Raw genomic sequence first — 9895 nt, 5'->3', positions numbered from 1 at the left:
AAGGATTTCCCTGCCTAGGATGAAATTTCAAGCAGATCCCATAACCTTTATGACACTGTGAGATAATAAAAAGATATTTGTTCACATTGAGTCATAAGAACAGTTGTATTTTTACAATTAAAATATTTTTTTTTGCATAATTATCAAAATTCCATAGTCTTGTTCAGTTAGAAGCTGGTTCTCTTACCTGGATAATCCTGTATCTCTCCTGTGCTATCATCTGGTTCTTTGTCATTTTCACCCCATCTTACACTTCTCCTTTTTCTCACTCTCCTACTCCAGATGGGCAGCCTATAAGATCAAGAAAAGATTTACTTCAATGACAGGTATATTTCCTTGATGATTCCCACAGAGTACAGCAGAATCCTAATGCCAGTTATTATTTCACAGAATTCTTCTTTTGTGTTTATCAGAATTAATGAGAAACAGCCCAATTAGATGCAGCCAAGTTCACTATTCTTAACCTTGAAAATGTCTCTTCTATAGCCATAGAAGAGCTATTAGAAGGCCACTCAGGACACCTATAGAAGGGCACTCTGGACACTTCCCTTAATTTCTCTTCACAAGTTGGGGTAACATTCTACAATCAGGTGGTAATTTTAGGAAGAATCCAAGATAAACCCAGGAGGGCTTCTTCACATAAAATCCACACTTATTATGCTGTGAGCTGCTTTTTAATTTTATTATTCACTTATTTTTATTTTTGATGGGTGGCCAGTTTGACTTCTGTAAGACTCCCTGTCAATTTAGTAATTTTTTTTCCAGATCCAAATCTGTCAACAGTCCCCCTATAACCCAAATTCTAGGATGCAGCTTTAATATTACAACTGGTGTGGTTAGCACTGTGCCACATTTGCCACAAGGTCTTGTTTTCAAATAACTAAATCATTTCGGATCCTTCTCTGAGAATATTTAAGTATCTTCCCACAGGTACCTACCATCCAAATGGTGTTTAGCATGAAAGGCTACACGCAAAAAAATGAAACTCGATCACTTTCTTATGGCATACACAAAAATTAATTCAAATTGGACTAAAGACTTGAATATAAGGCCAGAAACCATAAAATTCTTAGAAGAAGACATAGGCAGTAAGCTCTTTGACATAAATCTTGGCAATATTTTTTTGGATCAGTCTTCTCAGGCATGGGCAAAAATAACTAAAATAAACGAATGGGATTACACCAAACTAAAAAGCACAGCAAAGGAAACCACGACAAAACAAAAGGGTAATCTACTGAATGGGAAAGGTATTCTCACTCACACATCTGAAAATGGGCAATATCAAAAATGCATCAAGAACACACATAACTTAATATTAAAAAAAAATCTAACCCAATTAACAAATGGGCAGAGGACTGGAATATACATTTTTCCAATGAAAACATACAGATGGCCAATAGGCACATGAAAAGATGCTCAACATCACTAACCATCAGGGAAACACAAATCAAAACCTCACAGCTGTCAGATAAACAATTATCAAAAAGACAAAAAATAACAAGTGCTGGTGAGAATATAAACAAAAGGGAACCCTCCTGCACTGTTGGTGGGAATGCAAACTGGTACAGCCACTATGGAAAACAGTATGGAGGTTCTTCAAAATTTTCAAAATAGGACTGCCCTATGATGTAGCAATTCCACTTCTGGGTATTTATCTGAAGAAAATGAAAACAACAATTTGAAGAGATAAATGAAACCCTATATTCACTGCAACATTATTTACAATAGCCAAGATAAAGAAGCAACCTAAGTTTCCATTGGTAAATGAATGGATAAAGGAAATGTGGTATTTATACAATGGAATATTACTCAACCATAAAAAATAATGAAAGCTTGTCATTCACAACAATATGGATGGACCTTGAAGATATTATGCTAAGTGAGATAAGTAAGATAGAGAAAGACAGACAATACACAATTTCACTTACATGAGAGCAAAACAAGCAAACAAAAAACAGGAACAGACTCATAGTTACAGGAAGCAAACTGTTGGTCACCAGAGTTGGGAGGGATTTAGGGGGTGGCCTAAATAGGTGAAGGGGATTAAGAAGTACAAAATTCCAGTTATAAATAAGTCACAGGGATGAAAAATACAACATAGGGAATATAATCAATAATATTGTAATAACTTTGTATGGTGGTCAATTGTAACTAGACTTATGGGGATCATTTTGTAAGGTACAAAAATATTGAATCACTATAATGTATAGCTGAAACTAAGGGGGTACTGTATGTCAATTATGCTTCACTAAAAAATTTAAGGTGGTATTTATTTTTCCTAAATTTTATATTTCATTATATCCATCTAGTTCCATAAATAATGTTATGAATTTTTTTGTTTTTAAGCTTTATATAAGTGATGCAATAAAATTTGTTATCTTTCTGTAATCTTACTTCATCTCTCTTTTTTTTTTTTTTTTAAGATTTTCTTTATTTATTTGACAGTCAGAGATCACAAGTAGGCAGAGAGGCAGGCAGAGAGAGAAGGGGAAGCAGGCTCCTTCCTGAGCAGAGAGCCTGATGCGGGGTTCGATCCCAGGACCCTGGGACCATGACCTGAGCTGAAGGCAGAGGCTTTAGCCCACTGAGCCACCCAGGCGCCCCTTCATTTCTCTTTTAAACTTTAGTGTTATAGGGGCACCTGGGTGACTTAGTCAGTTAAGCATATACCTCTTAATTTCAGCTAAAGTCATGATATCAAGGTCATGAAATTGAGCCCCGCATCAGGCTCCATGCTCAATGGGGAGTCTGCTTCTATCTCTTTTTCCCCCTTTCCCTCTGCTCCTCCCCTTGCCTGTTCTCTCTCCCTCTCTAAAATAAATGATCTTTTAAAAAATAAATAAAAATTTAGTGCTATAGCACACTTATAATTCAGGATTTGCAGAATATTACATCATTGACTCATGATCTATAAATACCTAGTCATTCATTTTAACATCTACTAAGTATTCCATTGGAAAATATATAATTTATTGATTTACTTTTCTATGTGTAGGTCATAGATGATTTCTAATTTTCCACCATTACAAGCAATGTTGTATCAAATAATTGTACAAATGTTTCCTCATGTTTCCTTCATTTCCTACGAGATCAAGAGTTACTTTGAAGGCATGAGCATCCTTAACAATTTTAAAGCTTGTCAAATTTTTCTTTTAAGTGACTATACCATTTTATCCTACCATGGCAGCATTTGGGGGCTTTTATTTTCCCAAATTATTACTGAAATTTACCTAGCAGACCTGTGAAAAGCTTGGTCATCTGATGAGTGTTGTATTCTTATATTATTTTTTGCCATTCTTAAACCATTAGTGAGTTTCTATGTGTGTGTTTAAAAAATGTTGGGGCTTCTGCTTCTTTTTATTAGAGTGTTTCTCTCTCTAGTTTACAAGTGCATCTTATATATTTTGATTACTATGCTTTGTCATTTTTATGTGTTACTTGGTTTCTGAGCTGTGAGAGTTAACTCCCACAGGTAGGAAAAAGGTCTGAGTGGTTTAATTGAAATAAGAAAATTACCTGTATGGCACTGACACTGACCAGGGCAAAAGCTACACTGAGTACTAGTGTTGCTTTTAACTATGGGTCTAAAAAGTTCTGGGATGATAGACCAGCATATCAGCATTATTTATTGATAAGCAAGCCTGATGATTTGTAGCTGGTATTGTGAGGGACCTGGAACACTCTGTCATCAGGACAGGTTATGCAGGAGGAAGATGCCTACATGATCATCAGGGTACAACGAATCTTGATTGAGACTCCACTTTGACTTTCCCTGCTCTGTGGTTTTATGTACATATGTGGGTGGTTTCTGATATGAGAGAAAATCATGCTCCTGGTCTGAGAGAGAAGGTGTATCCTGGTATGGCCTTTGCAAAAGGGAAGACAACAGGAACCTACACTTTGGTTTCTCTAGGCCCTTGCTCAGAAAAAGCCTTTGGCTGTGTCCATATCCTGACTTTACTGCTGTTGCTTTATTGTAGATTTTCATGCAATGAACTATAGGTTTTTAAGCCTTATGGTTGTTAGTCCTATGAGTCTTTCTTCTTTAGCAATTGAACCCTGTCTGATACCTAATGTCTAATGTCTAATCCGTAATGCAGTTTGCCATTTAATACTGTTGACAATGGAATCATTGATTTCTGTAATAAGAAAAAAAAAGCAACATTTTTTTTATTAAAATGACTATATTACAGACTGTTCGGATTGTTTTTATAATATGAAAATATCTATTTGCTATTTGGGATTGATATTTCCTAGGAAAGAAGTGAGCTTCTCAAAATACTCCAGAGGAAGTTCATAAAATATTAAATGGAATATCGGGTTTTTCATATATTGGTAAGTGCTATAGTTTAAGAGTTCCAAGGGACAGAATGTCCACTATGCAATTTTCCTTAATAGTAATGAACAGTCTGCTTGGACTGAATACAGATGGCAAACAAATGTTCACGGTAGGAAAATCTTAACATAATATTCTGGTTTAAAATAAATATTTTCACACAATGTTTTGTTTTGTAGCATATAATTATAATGTTTAAGATTGCTCTACATGTGGGCAATAAAATGGAGCACAGAGCCAATTATCTACAAAAAATTTTAAATTACAATTACTTTTCTTGGTACAAATCAGACAAAAATGTATGTGTTATATATGTGTATAAAAAGAGAAAACAATTTCTGCAAAATATGCTAGACATTCAGTTATAAATAAAAAAAAATTTGCATATTTGGGAGTATATACATATATATTTATATATTAAAGAGTTTTATATATATACACAAAACATATCTCTATATATGGAATATATACATTTATAAATTCTTATCTAATGATTTAATTACTTTCCTTTTATATGTTTTAATGGTGATATTAAGAGTCTTAAAATCAAATGTCCACATTCATTCATTTATTATTTAATCCAATTATTCGACCAACAGTGGTTTTGTGTATTCTATATGCCAGACCGTGGACCAAAGACTGAAGATTATAGAATAAGTCAGACACAGGATATAACCACAAAGAGCTTATAAACTTATAGAAAAATCAAATAAATATATGCCAGGAGGAAAGAGATAACTAAAGTAATTCAGTGGAGGGAGAACTCGCTTACAGCATGGGAAACCAGGAAAAGTGTCAAGAAATAAATGGCTACTTCACCTGAAACAATTAATCCAATTGAAAAACAGGCAGAATATCTGCATAGACATTTTTCCAAAGCAGACATCTAGATGGCCAGTAGACACATGAAAAGATGCTCAAGATTACTAATTATCAGGGAAATGCAAATCAAACCACAATGAGCTATCACCTCATGCCTGTCAGGATGGTCACCATCAGAAACACAAGAAACAAGTGTAGGCAAGGATGTGGAGAAAAGGGAATCCTCGTGCATTGCTGGTGGGAATGCAAACTGGTGCAGCCACTGTGGAAAACAGTATGGAAGTTCCTCAAAAAATTAAAAAATAAAACTACCATATAATCCATCAGTTGAAGTTCTGGGTTTTTATCCAAAAAAAAGTGAAAACATTAACTTGAAAAGATATATGCACCCCCGTGTTCAGTGCAGCGTTATTTATAATCTCCAAAATGAGGAAACAACCTAAGTGCTCACAGATGAATGAATGGATACAGAAGATGGGGTGTATATCAATAGATAGATATATACACACACAATGGAATATTGCTCAGTCCTAAGTAAGAATGAAATCTTGCCATTTGTGACAACATGGATGGACTTTGAGGTTATTATGCTAAGTGAAGTAAGTCAGGGAAAGACAAAAGACAAATACTATATGATCTTTCTTTCTTTCTTTCTTTTTTAAGTAAGCTTTATGCCCAAGATGGGGTTTGAACTCACAACCCTAAGATGAACAGTCACATGCTCCATTGGCAAAGCCAGCTAGGTACCCATATATGATATTTCTTATATTTAGAATCTTAAAACAAAAACAAAACCAAAAACAAACAAAAAAAGCTCATAGATACAGAGAACAGAATAGATTGTGGTTGCCAGAGGTGAGAGTGAAGGGTGGGAAGAATGGGTAAACCATTTTTCCCTCTTACTTTAAATAAATTGAATTAAAAAAAAAATAGAAGAGACATAACAAAGTTTATTAGGCACAGTTCCCTTGTGGGGAAAATAATAGGGATGATGAGACAAATACTCTTTTTTTTTTTTTTTAAGATTTTTAAGTTTAGTTTACAAAGAAATAGAGGAGAGAAAAAGAGAGAGTGAAAGTGAGAGAAAGAGAGGGTGTACATGAGCAGGAGGACCAGAGAGAGAGAGGGGGAAAAAGAATCTAAAGCAGACAGAACTCTGAGCTTGGAGCCTGATTTGGTCTTGATCTCACAGCCTTGAGACCATGACCTGAGCTAAAACGCAGAGTTGGACTCTTAACCAACTCTGCTACCCAGGCATCCCAGATAAATATTCTTTAAGATTGTATTTATTATTTGAGAGAGAGGGCATGAGAGAGAGCATGAGAGAGAGCAAGAGCACAAGCAGTGGGGAGGGGTAGAGGGAAAAGCAGGCTCCCTGTGGAGCTGGGAGGCTGATGTGGGACTTGATCCCAAGATGCTGGGATCATGACCTGAGCCAAAGGCAGATGCTTAACCAAATGAACCACCCAGGGGCCCCCAAACACTCTTAAGGCATCCTGGGACTTCTGAAATAAACCAGACTCTAGTCCACTGAGATAGCTGTTGGGGAAACGGCTTTGTTCTGCATAATTTCACAAAACATATTCTATTGTTATATTGCAAATACATTTGAAATTTCCTTAAAAAGACAAACAAAATCCCCCCAAAACTATTAAGATGACTTGGAATGCAGTTTGGGCAGAGAATTTCTAAAAGAGAATAATATATGAGTCAAATTCTGAGTGTGGAAAAAGTATAAGCAATGAACTCAGAATAAAGATAAGGATGTAGACAGTGACTGGAAAAGTGTGATGGAAACAGACCAAAGTGGATGCTATATATGACCCTATGGAATTTGATTTAAGTAGTAATATAAGAGGAGGCACTGAAAGTCTTATGTAGCAGAGTAATATGTAGTTTCCTGTGTTTAAGAGCACAATGATCCAAAGGCCTATATCTTGGAATTTCGGAGACCCGTTCAGACTACCAAAAACATTCTATAACTGTGCTCTTCAAGATAGTAGCTACTAGTCTTAAGTGTGCATTCAAATTTAAATTAATGTTAATTAAAATGAAAGTTTCAGTACCTCATTTGCATTAGCCACATTTCAAGTGTTCAATAGCTTCTCTAATGGCTATCATCATATTAGACAACACAGGTATATAACATTTCCATCAGTGCAGAAAGTTCTACTGGTTGGCACTGTTTAGAGCTATGATCTTACCTCTCTTATTTATGGCTACAGCAGTAGATATTGGAGAGGAGAAAAGATATTGATGAGATATGCCAGATGGATTTTTTGAAACTTAGTGGTGAATGAACTGGAAAGGGACAGAAAGAGAGGAGAATTAGAAATTGGTCACTGGGGGCGCCTGGGTGGCTCAGTGGGTTAAGCCTCTGCCTTCGGCTCAGGTCATGATCTCGGGGTCCTGGGATCGAGCCCCACGTCGGGCTCTCTGCTCATCGGGGAGCCTGCTGCCCTTCCTCTCTCTCTGCCTGCCTCTCTGCCTACTTGTGATCTCACTCTCTGTCAAATAAATAAATAAAATCTTTAAAAAAAAAATAAAAATTAAAAAAAAAAAAAGAAATTGGTCACTGGAAAGAGTTGAGGAGATTAACATTTGGTTATTATCTGTATATACTTGGCAAATAAGGTAAAAAGATTGGATGAACAATTTAAGGAAGAGATTTTGGGAATACAAAGACTGTTTTTTAAAACTGCCATTAACATGTGAAGGAAGCAGAGGTAGTAAAAAAAAAATGAGATCTAGAAAGAAGTACTGGACAAAAAAAAAATGGAGATGTATGAGAAAAAAAGTAAACCTGATAGAATACAATAAAGGAAATTATTTCAAGGACAGAATAACTATGTTCAACATCAAATTTCATTTTGATAAATACTATAGTATTCTTGCCATAATAATACAATGGATTGGGGCAACATTACTTAAAATAGAGTTAATAGTTAATTAACTAATATTTAACTAATAATTAAATAATTAATAGCTTAGTTAATGCACTTTAATATGTATTTAATAATATAAAACACTTTTAATTTAGAGTCATATGCACAAGTTAGTTAATGTATGGAGAGCTGATTTGCCTTCCATAATATCACTTAATAATACTGATGTGTGAATAAGTGTTAACAGTGTTAACAAATTAATGACAGCCAAGTACTTCCAGCCATTCTATCTTATTTTCCTTTTGAATATTTTTGCACATGCTTTTAGTCTACTGAAGTCATAGCTGAAAGAATTAAATTTACACTCACAATTCATCTGTACTTTGTCTCACTGGAAAAAAGTCACCAAAATTATTTCTTCCATCTTTCTTCAGAAAGAACATTCAAAGATATTATTTAGGATTTAAAAGACACCCTTGCATTTCCAAAGTTCTCTGAAATTACATAATATATAGTCTAAATGTGCTGGTCATCAAATTGTTTAGTCTACTATACAACAGCATGGTCTAGCCTAAAAATTCCATTAAGAAACAGCTCTAGAGTGCATTTGACCTTGGTCCATTAGATTGAAAATATGCTGACAGATTTGCATGGCCTAGGAATAAGCACTTTAAAACAATGAGAAGGACTGTAATTTCCCTTGGTTTATGCATATTTATATGATAAACATTTTAAAATGTTTTAGAAGAGAATGAAATAAATCAGGTTAAGATGGTAATTACACAGTGGTTTACAGTTATTTCTACCAAAAACACATTTAGTCAAACTTTGTTTTAAAATATTATTTTGGGGCCTGTGGGTGGCTCAGTTGGTTGAATGAGTGTCTGACTCTTGGTTTCAGCTCAGGTCAGGATCTGAGGGTCATGGGATCAAGCCCTATGGCAACAGGTGCTGTGCTCAGCTTCTGCCCCTCTCTCTACTCAGGGTTGCGTGTGTGCATGAGTAAGCCCTCTCTCTCAAATGAATAAAAAAATCTTTAGAAAATATTATGTCAGTCTGGTGCTATAAAAGAGCAATATTTGAAGAATTGGTCATATTATAAAATATGATTCTCTTACTTTATGGAAACCTTAAAATGAAGTACATATTATTTAGTACATTTTAATTGTCTTTAGTTAAGCAAAACGTTCATGTTACTTTTTTTTTTTTTAAGATTTTATTTATTTATTTGTCAGAGACAGAGGGAGAGAGAGTGAGCGAGCACAGGCAAAGAAGAGAGGCAGGCAGAGGCAGAGGGAGAAGCAGGCTCCCTGCCGAGCAAGGAGCCCGATGTGGGACTCAATCCCAGGACGCTGGGATCATGACCTGAGCTGAAGGCAGCTGCTTAACCAACTGAGCCACCCAGGTGTCCCCGTTCATGTTACTTTTTAAGTTATGAGAAATTAAAATTCATTTTACAAGTGTCAATTTGCACTAGTCAAATAATATACATATACCTTAAATATTTTGAAGGTTAAAATTATTTGTAAATATTGACTGTAAAATATTGGTAGGAAACACAAGTAGATTATAGTGATTATCTGCTTATCTCTGACTTCATGTTTTCCTTATATGATCTACGTGTTAGAAACAGTCCATAATAACAATGTAGCACTTTTGTTTAAAGATTTATTTATTTAATTATTTGAGAGAGAGAGTGCGAGAAAGTGCGGGAGAGGGAGAGAATGGGGAGAGAGAGAGCATGAGTGGACTGAGGGGCAGAGGGAAGAGCAGACTCCCAGCTGAGCATGGAGCCTGATAATGGGGGACTTGATCCCAGAACTCTGGGATCATGACCTGAGCTGAAGGCAGA

The sequence above is a fragment of the Lutra lutra genome, chromosome X, assembly GCF_902655055.1.
Source record: "Lutra lutra chromosome X, mLutLut1.2, whole genome shotgun sequence".
Lineage (NCBI taxonomy): Eukaryota > Metazoa > Chordata > Mammalia > Carnivora > Mustelidae > Lutra > Lutra lutra.
Note: the sequence above shows the minus strand (reverse complement) of the source record.